Here is a 13,900-nt window from a genome sequence, read left to right as displayed (position 1 = left end):
TAAAAGTAAAAATACTTTAAACAGATGCCATGAACATTGTCTATGAAGGAATTAAGATCATGCCAACTCAAAATATTCCCTTCTGGTATATTATTTTGAATTAAAGAAACTTGAACAGTAACATACAAAATCATTCTGATCTTCCATTTCTTTAGAGCAAAGTAGCTTTATTTGAAGATGATACAATAATATACATAACTGACTCTAAAAATTTTAGTGGGACAGACCTATGGCTGATAAGTACTTGCAGCCAAGTATCTAGATGCCAGATCAACTCACAGAGATCAGTAGCCCTCCTATATACAAATGACAAATGGACTGAGAGAGAAATCAGAGAAACACCACCCTTCACAACAGCCACAAATAGTAAAAAATATCTTGAGGGTAGCTTTACCCAAGCAAGTTTTATATGATAAAACTTCAAGTCATTCAAGAAAGAATTAAGTTAAAGAAGATATCAGAAGATAGAAAGATCTCCCATGCTCATAGATCGGTAGGATTGACATAGTAAAACTGGCCATCCTACAAAAGCAATCTACAGATTCAATTTAATCCCCATCAAAATTCCAACACAATTCTTGGATCTTGAAAGGACAACATTCAGCTTCACACAGAAACACACACACACACACACACACACACACACACACAAAAGGATAGCTAAAATAATCATGAATAATAAAAGAACTTCTAGGGTATCACCATTTCTAGTTTCAAATTGTATTACAGAGCTGGGTCTTCTGGGGGCATTTTCTTAATTGAGGTTCCCTCCTTTCAGATGACTCTAGCTTGAGTCAAGCTGACGAAACTAGCCAGCACACAGCTTCTACAGCAACAGGATTTACGTGCATATGAAGGCACAGAGACGGAGACAATGTGCACACGGCCTACAGGGGTCTGCACCAGTCGGGGTTCTGGAACTGAAAGGAGAAGTGGACACATGTTCCCACCCCAACCCAGGAGCAACCTCTAATTGATGACCATTTGCAAAGGAAACTTTAGCTTGCTCCTAGGGAGTTTTACTGGGGAAACACACTACTCTAAAGGGTCATTAGTGGATAATGAACAGAAAATGAACTCACCAGGCGGTGGTGGCACACGCCTTTAATGCCACCACTTGGGAGGCAGAGGCAGGTGGATCTCTGCGAGTTCAAGGCCAGCCTGGTCTACAGCATGAGTTCCAGGACAGGCTCTGAAGTTACACAGAGAAACCCTGTCTTGATAAAACAAACAAATAAAAACAAAAACAAAAAATAAAAAGAACTCAGTGGCTTTTTTGGAAGTACTTTATCCCATAATGATATGTCAGGGTTCTTCCTTTTTTGAAAAAAAAATCTTATTGTTTTTTATTTTTGTTTTAATTAAATCATTTTTATTCAACTATTAAATATGTAAAATGGATACACAGATACTATTAATTTAATTATAGCTTCATAGATACCTCTCTAATCGTGAACTCCTTCCTCTCTTCAAAGGCATGCACTATGTAAATTTGTTATTTAACAATCCATTTTTCTTTACATTGTTTTGATAGATGTTTCTAATAGAAACCACTCTTCAAATTAAAGTAATTCTTTCCTATGGCCTATGGATCGTTTTTCATCTTAAAAGTCTGCACTAGGTTCTGTTCAGCTTTCCCATATGTATTGAATCTTTCTATAGTCAGAGAATAAAATTTTAAATCACATGCTCTGTAAGATTACCATCAAATAGTAAAAAGACTAAAAATAATCAAATAAGCAACGGAAGTGATATTAAAATAGCTTGGGATAGTATTTCTTTCAACTAATATAAAATTGCTTAAGACATTAAGGTAGTTATTTGTGGTTACTTGGAACAGTTTGTTGCTAATAAATTCCTAATCTATCCTTGATCTGTAAAGCCATTCTTAAATTGGTAAGTACAATTGAGTGCTAAATGTATTCAGTTTTTATATTCATTAACAGTATGAAAAGATCTGCTATGAAAGGTCTTATGACACATATGTCCTTATTCATCCAGAATACTGATTAGAAAAAAGGATATCTGTGAATACATGATGTTATTGTGTAGATATAAATGACTGGTAGCCTTCTCTGGAATTTCTATACAGAAGTAGGTGAAATTCTGTAAGGAGGATAAATGTCTCCCAACAGGCCTGTGTTCTCACCACAACAGACAATTATCATTTTGCTTCAGGCTCATCTGGTGTCGGAGTTTGCCACACAAGACAAAGTTTGGGTACCAATTTTCAACAAAACTCATAAAACTAAATACATTCATGATGCTAATCAAAGCCAGCATAAATGGTAACGTATCGTATACAAAACTAGCTACCATAAAATAAAACAAGAAAAACAATCTTTTGAAAGAGCTTGGGAGATGGCTCCGTTAGTAAAGAGCACATTGCACAGACACAAGGAGCTGAGCTGGACCACAGAACCTATGTAGAAAGCCTGGCCTAGAGGAAAGGCAGAGACAGGAAAAGCCCTGGAACTTGCTCAGTCTTAGCCATATCTGGAGGCCCAGATCCTAGTGGGAGATAACGTGGATGGCTCCTGAACAGTGTGTTGATCTCTGGCTTCCACACACACACACATACACATATATAGACATATAAAGTAAATCAATAAACCCCCAACTTTAAAAGTTCTTTTCACAAATCATCGGTCACTTGATTATTCTCAATGTTTTATTAGTTTCCTATGAGCCACATATTTTTGTGACCTGAATATTAAGCCTAGGAACTCTTTTCCTTCAAAATTTAGGACTCATTTTTTCTAAATCATAATTTATAAAAATAAAAGGCCAACAATTTAACTTTATGTCAGAAACGCTGTTAGTCTTTTTCCTCAGGCTCGGCAGCGAAGAGGTGATAAGTGCTGAATGCTACTTGCTTCTCACTGAAGTAGGTGAGTTACATTCCTGTGCTTGGGGCCAATCAAGGGCCATTTCCAGCTTCGGAAAGGAAGCCTTCCCTGAGAAGGCGAGCACCAGCCCCATCGACAATACCGTATCATCCTTAGACTCTGTCTCAGTAAAATAGAAAGAGAGAACCGACTCCTGAAATGTGTCTTGTCTTCTGTCCTCTGCACATACACTATGCACAGGTCCATCTGTGTCTGTGTGCACACATGTGCCTCTGTGCGTGTGTGTGTGTGTGTGTGTGCACGTGTGTGCGTGTATGCACGTGTAGACCCACATGCACCCCTTCTCCATCATACACACAACTGTAATACATAAAATTAAATCAAAAAGTGAAAAGTCTACATTTGGAAATTGATTCTATGCTCATTGAGCGCTTATAACATAAACCCTCCTGTGGCTTTTCCAACATTCTTGGGTGTCTTTAAAATTGAACATCTGAAAGGTCAGTTCAAACAAAACCAAGTCACTGGTATACCGCTTGTGACTAAAGTCTTAAGTCACCAAGCTTTTTGGGTTGAATGAATAAGGTACCATTGGGCTGAATGCCTGTCAGGAACAATTAAAACAGCTGGAAGATGGGTTTGGAGTTGCATTCTCAATGGTTAAAATAAGCAAAGTCTAGTGGTTTAAAAATGTATAAAACCGGACTTGCTGAACATAGCAGACAATGAGGACTACTGAGAACTCAAGAATAATGGCACTGGGTTTTGGATACTACTGCACATACTGGCTTTGTGGGAGCCTAGGAAGTTTGGATGCTCACCTTACTGGATGGAGGTGGGTGCTCCTTGGACTTCCCACAGGGCAGGGAACCCTGATTGCTCTTTGGGCTGACGAGGGAGGGGGACTTGATTGGGGGAGGGGGAGGGAAATGGGAGGCAGTGGTGGGGAAGAGACAGAAATCTTTAATAAATAAATAAACGGAAAAAAAGTATGTTCCAACTCCCCCCCCAAATATGTGTATATTGATATGATGGTGCTTAGGTGTGTTAATGTGTTGTCACATATGTCTATGCATGTGTGTATATGTATAAATCAGAGGTATTCATCATGTGTCTTCCTGCATTGCTTTCCACTTATATATCGAAAAAGGGTCCGTTGTTGAACTGGAGACTGGTGATTCACCTAATCTAGCTAGCCAACTCAATACAGGCACCCTTTTTCTGTCCCCAGAGCACTGGGATCACAGCAAAGTTGCCTTGCCCGCTTTTATAGGTACTGGGGATCTAAACTCACACTTCCTTAATAATGAACCACCCTTCTAGGCACATCTACTTCCCTATTAAGTCAAATTTGGCCATTGTCATGTTCGGGTGCAAATGAATGTTAGAATGAGGTGGCAGGGGTTTTTTTCATTCTGTCCTTTCTACTACTAAATTGTCTTTTCATAAGAGTAAAATTTTAAATACAAACTGTTGATTTATTAACTGACTTCTCTTAGTTGTACTGACAGGTTGTTTCAATTGACCTATTCACAAACCTTGGTTCTCGATAGAGTAGGCATATTTGTGCCTTTTCTGAACTTCTCGCATTTTTGCCCATATTTCCCATTTTATGTAATATGAAGGTTAAAACTGGTTATAATTTGTAAATGTTTCCTCCCAAAATGGAAATGAATGTTCTGGGTTGTGCCAACACTATCCTTCAATAAACGTAACCAGAGGTCTTTGAGGAAATAGCTGGTTTATGGATCAGGAACTACACCAAATGAGTATGGAGAAGCTCATGGTGCCAGAAGAAAACCTTAAAATGATAGAAGTATGTTTAAGAGACATCCACATCAGTAGGCAAAGCCAAGGCCCAAACTGGAACAATGTGAAAGAAGAAAAAATAAGACAGCCTTGCATTAGCTGTGAATAATGTGAGTTGCTATCTCAGTACTCTGACAAAATACCCGACAAAAGCAATGTAGGAAAGAGAAGAGATTTAGTCCAACATGGCAAGGAAGGCGGTGCAGAAAGAGAAAAAGAGACTGTTGCATCAACAGTCAGGAAGCAGAAAGTGAAGAATTCCAGAGCTCAGCTAGGTTTCTCCTTTTTATGTAGTCTGAGATTCCGGTCCTTGGCATGGCGCTACCCACTTTTAGGGTGGATTTTCACATTTCATTTAACCTCGTCTAGACAATCGTTTGCAAACATGATCAGAGGCTTGTCTGTTTGGTGACTTTTTCATCTCAGCTGTTAATATTTAGATCTCAATATTGAGCATCATATAACTTCAAATATAAAACAAATGCCCATTGGTTATGATAGCATGAATAAATGAGTAGATTCAAATTAATGGCATAGAGTTATAAATATTCCTTTTAGAAAAAAAGTCAATCTTTGGGATATGGAGCCTGTACCATAACACAGGCCACTAAGGATGAGAACAGGAACACAGGCCACTAAAGATAAGAACAGTGATCAATGTTACTGTAACAGAGCACCAGAGTCCAAATGTCCCCACCAGGGATCTGCCTTGCCTTGCCCAGGTGATGGACTGTATCCACTGAAACTGTGAACCAAGATAAGCTGTTCCTCCCACAAATTTTCCTATTCTATATTTTGTCACAACAATGTGAATAAAACAGTACACTATGAAAAGGGGTAGAAAGTGACTTAGAGGAAAAGAAACCTATTGAGTACTGCTGCCTCAGCCACGTAGTCAAAGACACCATCAGCAGCCATATGTCCTGTTGATACCATGTTCCCATGTGAGCTGATGAGAAGAACCCTTGCTCTGAGGTTTTCCTTTCCCGATCCAATGAACCCAGTTTAATTATGAGAAAAACACATGACAAACTGTCACAGCTCTCAAAAACAAGGAAAGAAACTGTCTTAGCTAATAGGAGCCTAAGGAGGAATGGCTAAATGTAATATGATAATCTGGACAGGATCCCAGGACAGAGGAAGGTCACTGGGTATGAAGAAGGAGAAAGCATGGGCTCTGGTTAAAATAATATCATCATCAAAAAAAACTTGACTAACTATAGTCAAATATTATTTAATATAAGTTTTACTATTAAGCATGGGATATAAGATAACACTTGTCTTCATAATTTTTCTTTTAAAGCTGTTTTAAAATAAAATGTTTGGTTTAAAAACTATAAATGGAAATCTTGCTTAGCCTATCTGCATTTTAGTGCGAGTCAGTCAACAGTTACAAAGCACAAATCTCCTATGATACCCGCATGCCCATCTTCCTCTAGGTCAGGGGCTGTGTGATAAATCTGTGATTCGTGTGGGTCTTAAAACCTAGAGTCATCCTCTATCTGAACCGCTTCTCCCCGTCAGCAGCTCAAGAACAGTGAACTTGCAGGAGAGATCTCTGTTTTTCCTAGCAATACAGAGGACAAATAAGAGACGGTCTTGGGAGAAAGAAAAAAAAATGTAATGGGACCTAGAGACTCAGCAGAGTTGTCCACCAAGTACAGGGAAGAGGGCAGTCGACTTTCATCTCCAGACTGGTCCTTTCTCTCCTTAACCCTAGGTGGTAGACCAGTTGGCCCACACTTCCCAGTGAGTATAGGATTCCATCTCTTATTCCATGATTCTTCAGGGGAAAGTCCAGGAATAAGAGCGGCAGTGAGAAGGCCATCTTACCCTTATGGTAATCCCTGCATTTCAATACGGAATGTGCACATCAGTGCGAAAGGCTGTCTTGGAGAGACAGGTAGATTTTAGGATGATTGCAGGATATGGGTATTTAATGATTCAAGTAGTTTTTAATTCCTCTTCTCCCTTCCCCTCTTCCTCTCTCCCTTCCTCCTCCTGTGATGGTTCTGAGGATCAAACTCAGGACAACACGCATACTTGGCAGATGCTCTGTTGTTGACTTACATGCTTAGCCCCTGCACTGTGTCCTCCTTCAATTATTTCTTATTTCAAATATCCTTACATGGTTGAAATTGATGAGTGTATTATCTGTGCTGTGCAAATTATCCCCTTTGATATCTTGGGAAGGACTCTCTGACCTTGACCTGATCTGAATCACATTATTGTTTTGTTTTCTGCCTTAAAAAATGTATTTTATATAAATTTTGGCTACTATAATATAGCCCTATGAAACATATAAGAATGAAATGGCTCATTTCCTTCTGGTAGTAAATTAAGCTCAAAACGATTTTTAATTCAGAGATATTTGCATTCTTAAATGACAGCTAAAGTCATTTGTGAAAAAGTTGTTTAATGATCTAGAGAAGCATGTGCATATACATAAGCTTGGAATTTATTTTTGGTGTGGTATCTTTGCTCTTTTCCTTATGAATATTATATGTGATAGACCTTCCTGAAAGACTTAACTTCTGCGTCATTTAGCGACATTCTCTTTTGTTGGACGATTCTGGATTGGTTTGTATTATTGTCTCTAGGACCTAAATTTGAGCACTTTCTTCTCATTTTGCTAATTTGGGACTATTCAATTCCATATGCCCATAAGTCTCACAGGCAGAATAGTGAAGTCAGTGCTAAATCTACATGTATTTACCCCAAGTTTTGCTGTTACTATCTTACAATGTTTTATACTTTATGTAGTGTTGCGTTAAACAACAGTGACTTTGCAAGTCATCTGCAAGATACAAACCTTTAAAAGTAAAATTTGCTAAATTTAAAACAGACTTTAAAATTTCCAAAAGGAACTTTTCTGAAATTTAATTTGATCAGAATTCTGCATTCATAAACTTTAGTAAGTTTAGTGTAACTAAGTCTTTATTGAATTCACCAACTCATTTCTCGAAATGTCTTCAGATGGGGAGGGGGTCACACACTGTTCAGTTAAGAAAATGTCAAGCTGAATCTTAGTTTTCTGGGTGGCTTTTTGTCTGATGATGACCTCAGAGTCATGATGACTTTTCTGAGACTAACCATGGAAGTTCTATGAGTATGTGACTCTCCAAAGTGGTCCTATTTTCGTTGGGGATAATTTACTATGTCTGGAATCCTAACACTTGTTTCTCTTAAAGAGAGAAATAATACCAAAGATATTTTGACATTCTGCCAACAAAATTAATATGACCAACAAAAGAATGTCTTCAGACTTGGGGCTTGATCACTTTTGTTTCTGAGGTCACAGATTTGCTGAAAGAAACTTGCAAACCCATTCTCTCCTCTCTGCTCTTCCACCAGGTAAGCTTGTGCACACACATACACAAACACACACACACAGACTTAGATATCACATACACTCACACAGACTCTCACACACACACATGCACAAACACAGACACACACAAAGACTCAGACATCACATACACTCTCATACACAGTCTCTCTCTCTCTCTCTCTCTCTCACACGCACGCACGCACACACACACACACACGCACGCACATTTTAACAACCAGGTCCCATTTGACTAGTCACATACACAACAGCTCTGGGTCACCATACCTTCCCGAGAGAAGCTGACTTCACCTTTATTCTCAGTTTATATTACCAGCAATAGAAGCAAACCTTTCAATGCCCGCAATGTTCCCTTAGGAGTGTATCAGTTGAGCAGGCAGGGAAAAAAAAATCTGGGGGAAGTTTATTATTTTTCCACCAATATATTTGACACCACCTTTGGAAAGGGAACAAAAGGCGCACTGTCAAGAGGACAGACCTGGACAAAATGTTACTGTTTGTTCTTCGCAAGCACAGAGGTATATTTAAGCAAAGAAAGACATTCCATAGCTCTCTTGGGACTTCCTTGCTTTAGCTGAATTTATACCAGTGTGTTCACACCAGCGTGATTCAAACTGAGCTGGAATTTTAAAATGCAGGCCGCTCTTTGCCAATGCTGAAATACCACAGCTACAGAAATTCATATTAGACTTCAACTTGCCCTTAAAATGTCATAGGATATAGAGAGACAGCAATGTGTGTCCACAAGAAATTACAGTAAAGTCGTGGAAATGAGAAGTGCCCTTGTTTGACAGCTTCTGTACCCACACAACAAAGCCTTTAAGTCACCAGGAGTCACCTGGTGTCGGATTAGGTTTCTAGTCCAGGTTTGCTGACACTCATGAAACGTTTGGCAAACAGGGGCCGAGTTTCGAGCAAGGCTAGGAAGAATACTCTGGGAGCCTGTGTGAAATTCGGGGGCCTCGGCTGGGTTTCTCCTTGAGTTTCACATCCGAACAATCCAGTACTTCAAAGTAAACTAAAACAGAGGGGCACGAGGAAGAAGGGGCAAACAGGACCTGGCATGGCTCGCCGGGAAGGGGTCAACAGTCTCCTGTCTGGAAGACTCATTTCTTCCTGATGCCCTTGACTGTGCATCTGTGCTAACAGCACGGCTGCAGACTCCAGGAAGACAGCTGTACCTGACACTGCTCCCAAGCCTTCCCGCTGCTCAAAGGGACCATCCCAGATCCTCAGAGGTCCTTGAAAGCAGTGAAGCCCTCGCTCACAGTAACAGGGGGAATGCACAAGTTGACCAGTTCCAGAAATAAGACGGTTGATGTGTTCATTATAGGGGACTCACAAGTTCACCAATCACAGAAATAAGATGATTGATATGTTCATTCTAATGTGGAGACCGAGAGGCCGCATAGCAAGGCAATGATGCTGACCCTTTTCCAGGCTTTCCTGCTATAGTCCACAGGCCGGAGGGGAGAACTCCGTGTACTTCTGCTTGAGGAGGAGCATTCCTGGAACATTCTCCCTTCCTCTGCCCCATCAAGTCCCCTGTGGTGGCTACTGGCTTCGTCTCCTTACAAGGGTCACAGAGCAGACTGCATCAGTCCCTTAGAGTCACAGTCTGAGATCTCACAGCCTCTTCTGACTATTAGGAGCCTAGGATTAGGCTCCTAGCCTCCAACAGACAGGGACAATATTAAGAAAAGAGGAGAAAGCAAATGCACTATGTATACAGTTCTGAAAGTAAAGACAATATTTAAAACTGATTAATGGCTGGTAAAAGTGTTAAGATTCCATTCATTTCAGGAAGCACCCTTTGTTTGTTCCATTAAACTCCTCAGCCCATACATCAGAGAAATTTCACTCAAACTTTTGGCTACTGAATATTTTCTTTTTTAATTTATTTTACTTTTACTTCTTTTTAAAATTTCTTCTGCCTTTTTCTTCTGTCTTATTCTTGTTACTCAAACGACCACTATGCTATTTAAATGCTTGTTCTTCTGGTTTTTGTTTTTGTCTTTAACCAAAACTCTTTTGGTAAAAAGCATCTTGAAATGCCAAAAGTTTCAGTGCTCATGCTTTTAAAAGCAACAATTAGGCCTCAAGGCACATGGTAATTTTGGGGAAGCAGGAGACTCCAGTGGGGTTTGACAGAATCTGTTCTATGAACTGCCTTGGCTACTTGCTTTTAGATATCCTGGAGCTGAGTCTTGCTAAAACCGTGGTTCTCAAACTGTGGGTCGCGACCCCTAGGGTGCAGAAGAACCCTTTCATGGGGTGGCCTAAGACCATTGGAAAGCACAGATATTTACAGCACGTTTCATAGCAATATCAAACTTATTTTTATGAAGTAGCAAGGAAAATAATTTTGTGGTCGGGGTCACCACAGCATGAGGTCTGCACTAAAGGGTCACAGCATCAGGGACGATGAGGAGCACTGTGTTAGAATAGTCATTGTGATGAAAGAGCTACACAGGAGGACGTTTTTCTTTAAGTCGCAGGCTCCTTTAGAAATAAGATCTAAATCATAGCAACAGAAGAAGCTAAGCCAGTAAATTATCTGAAGGAATAGCTATCAAAGCATTAAGGAAGAAAAAAAAAAGCCTTTTTACTGAGCATAGTAAATACTCACAATCAAAGTAAATGCTGTAGTTGAGGTTAAAGTCCACAGATCAAAGGGCTTTGCAAAATGTCAAGTGCAAGCATAAGGAGGGACAGGGGGGTGGAGAGCCAGATTACTAGCCAAAAATGTTTACTGTCAAAAAAAAAAACAAACAAAAAACCCGTCGTAAAATCTACCTCGTAAGAGAGCAGCTTAGCTGAATTTCAGCATGGGGAAGGAGTTCCCAAAAAGTCAATCATCCCAAAGGACACTAGGAATTTAAAACCCAACAACAACAATAATAATGATAAAAAATAATGATAATAATAATAATAATGATAATAATAATAATAATAATAATAATAATAATCCAGTCTTCGAACAACTCAGTCCACACCAGCCGGAAATATAGCGGCTAAGAGCCGGGCATACCATAAGATAGCCACCTGGCCGTCCATCAAGAGCATTCACTAATACACTGTCTTTACTCAGGTGGGCTGCATCTTGTTTAAAGAAAGTTAAAATAAGAGAGCAGTCTAAACAACGAAATGATGGTGTCTAGAGGTCCTGTCACCCCTGTGGGAGTCGCGGAACGAGAACTCGGAAGCAGCACTCAGCAGCAGGCGGGTCTGTGTGGCAGCCACTGGGGACAGAGGGCTTTAGGCAAAGTTTACAACTACACTCACAAAAATATGCAATGATGCTGCTGCATCCCAGAAGCAGGGTCTACCTAGGAACCCCCCGGCCTTCTTCTATGTTTGCTAAAAAGTTACTTTAGAGACACTAGTCATGACCACCCCAGAAAAGTTATTCCGAGTAAAAAAAAAACAAACCTTACCTTGAAGAGGCTGAACTTCACTGTTGCTCCAGCAGAGGAAGCGGGAGTCAGTGGCCTTTTCCCGTGTAGAGATTGTTTATTTAGCCCTTTTTAAAAAGGTCTTGACCTCCAGAGGTTTAAGATTAAGTCCAATCCAAGTGTCTGCAGGGACGAAAAGGGGGACCCGGGGGTCAGTAGAGAAAGCAACTGAGAGAAGCAAAGAGCCTCAGCTGCTGGGTGGTGCTCCCAGCCTGAGGGCATTTGAGCTATTTTCAGCATTACCAGCAGCTGGACTTGTCTGCTAAGGGCTGAGAATGCCTTGCCCAAATCCCCCCCCCCCACGCCCTGGGGGGGAAAACCAACACAAACCAGGAAACCCACAACAACTTGGTTCATTGTGCAAATATTCATTGAAATTTTGAGGGAAACGGCCGCGCTATTGAAAACACACACACACACACACACACACACACACACACACACACACACACACACACTTGATTGAATCTTAAAGGAACACGGTACCTTGCTCCAACCCTAAAGTTTTCAAAAAGGTTTACCTGATCAGTAGAAGAAAGAAAGACGCTCCGGCACACTGACCGGGGGACTTCTGAGTATCTCTTGCTTGCTCACAACAGGTCTTAAGGCAACGTTTTAGGTCTCCCAGCTAAACATCAGCTACCAGCCTGTTCTTAAGACCACAGGCAAATGGTTTCTTTCTAGCGCAGACCTGCATGTCCACTTTAAGCGTGCTATTTTTGAAACCTACCGGGTTAAGCCGATGACATTTCTTATCTGTTGGCTAAGACTGGAGACCATCCAATGACATGATGCAGAGAGGCTTCTGCCTCCACAAACCCAGGGGTTTGAAAAAAAAAAAAAAAGGAATAAATGACACTGGCTCGCCGTGACAGGCAAACTTAGAACTTTGATTTGGTTTTCCGAATGAATAACCACAGGTTGTGTTCATGTATTCATTCAGTGAGCATGTACGTGGCCAGCCGTTCTCAGCTCACTGTAGGCTGGGAACTCTGTGAATACAAAAAACGGGCAACTCAGTGTTGCCTTGGCATTTGCAGGTTTATTATACTCAGGCTGCAAGCGTAGGTGGAAACAGAACCAAGGTCTCTTTTTACCAAGGCTGAAGTAAAGGATGGTGTCCGCGGGCACCCTTGTTTCATGAGGCCTTCACTATGCCACGTGTCCTACCTTGTTTGCTATCGCTCCGATACACACCATGACCAAAAGCAACATTGCGAGGAAGAGGTTGATTTTATCTGATGGATCACAGGCCTTCATTGAGGGAAGTCAGGGCAGGAACTCAAGGCACAATCCTGAAGCCCGAAACTGACGCATGAACTATGGAGGAGTCACGCTTCCTGGCTTGCTCAGTGTAACCCAGGACCACCTGGGTCCAAGAGTGGCCCCGCCCACAGTAGGCTGGGCCTTCGCATATCAATCACTGATGAAGAAGATGCTCTCCAGGTTAGCCCACTGGCAATCTCTCAGTTAAAGTTTCCTCTTCCCAGAAGACCCTAGCTTGTGTCAAAAGACCAAACAGCACTTCCACTAGGAAGGAAAGGCGGTGGCTCTACCAAGCAAATAGCGCAATATTTTTTTTAAAGCCTTGATTCAATGAAGATGAATTCCCCTGCTCTTTTGTTCCTGTATCCTACAACACAGAAACATGGGAGCAGACAGAAAGCAATGCTTTACTCAAGAGTTACAGGAAGACTCTCCGGTTGTTTTGTGCTTTGTTTGGAGACAAACATAAAACCAATTCCTTTGTTGCTTTAATGACATTGGAAATGACTTTTAAAATACTGGTTCAGTCTGGTGGAGAAAGAAGTATGGTATATGGTGAAATATTTGAGCCAAGTTCATTATATACTAAAATGATGCAGACATTCTAATTTAAAATAAACCTATGAATTAAATTTGAGGTATCTTAATTATAACCTTAAATATGGTTAGCTTTGATTTTAAAATATTTACCAGCTTTAAAATACCATTATAGAATACTGCATTTTTCTGTTTGATTAAATAGTCCTATTTTACCAAGTGTTACTTAACCTACTAGTTTAGAACAGACACTTGTTTTAGTTGTTGAATGCTAATCCTACCAATAAAGAGTTGAGATCTATTCTCATACAAGTTTCTTAAAATTATTTTTATTTGTTTTCCCCTTACAATACTTTATTTACAAAGAGAAACATTTTTTCTCAGTGTGGCTCCACGAGAAACTATAAAAGTTAATGACACAAATAAGGATTAACGATCTGACTATTAAGTCGGGTATTATTTTTAATTCCCTGCTGCCTGCTTGCCACACCAATCCCGCAGGAAACTCATTGCCCCACTCTCCTCTGCGTGGTCACGTTACCTCAGAGTCTGCACTCAGACAAAGAGGTTATGAATCTGGTCCCCGCCTGCACTTAACCTCCATCCTGTTGTCCACTGTGCCTCGCTACAGTCTC

General features: G+C 40.5%; 1 protein-coding gene across 1 annotated transcript in view; it reads right to left on the bottom strand.

Moving 5' to 3' along the window:
• Positions 1–13,900, bottom strand: part of Sorbs2 (sorbin and SH3 domain containing 2) — a 192,338-nt gene that overhangs the window by 147,958 nt on the left and 30,480 nt on the right. The window contains exon 2 of the mRNA XM_026786919.1: positions 11,445–11,585. The gene's annotated coding sequence lies outside the window, so the exon portion shown is untranslated. The remainder of the gene's footprint in view (positions 1–11,444; positions 11,586–13,900) is intronic.

The sequence above is a fragment of the Microtus ochrogaster genome, linkage group LG7_11 (genome assembly GCF_000317375.1).
Source record: "Microtus ochrogaster isolate Prairie Vole_2 linkage group LG7_11, MicOch1.0, whole genome shotgun sequence".
NCBI classification, from domain to species: Eukaryota; Metazoa; Chordata; class Mammalia; order Rodentia; family Cricetidae; genus Microtus; species Microtus ochrogaster.
Note: the sequence above shows the minus strand (reverse complement) of the source record. Positions and strands in the feature narration are given on the sequence as shown.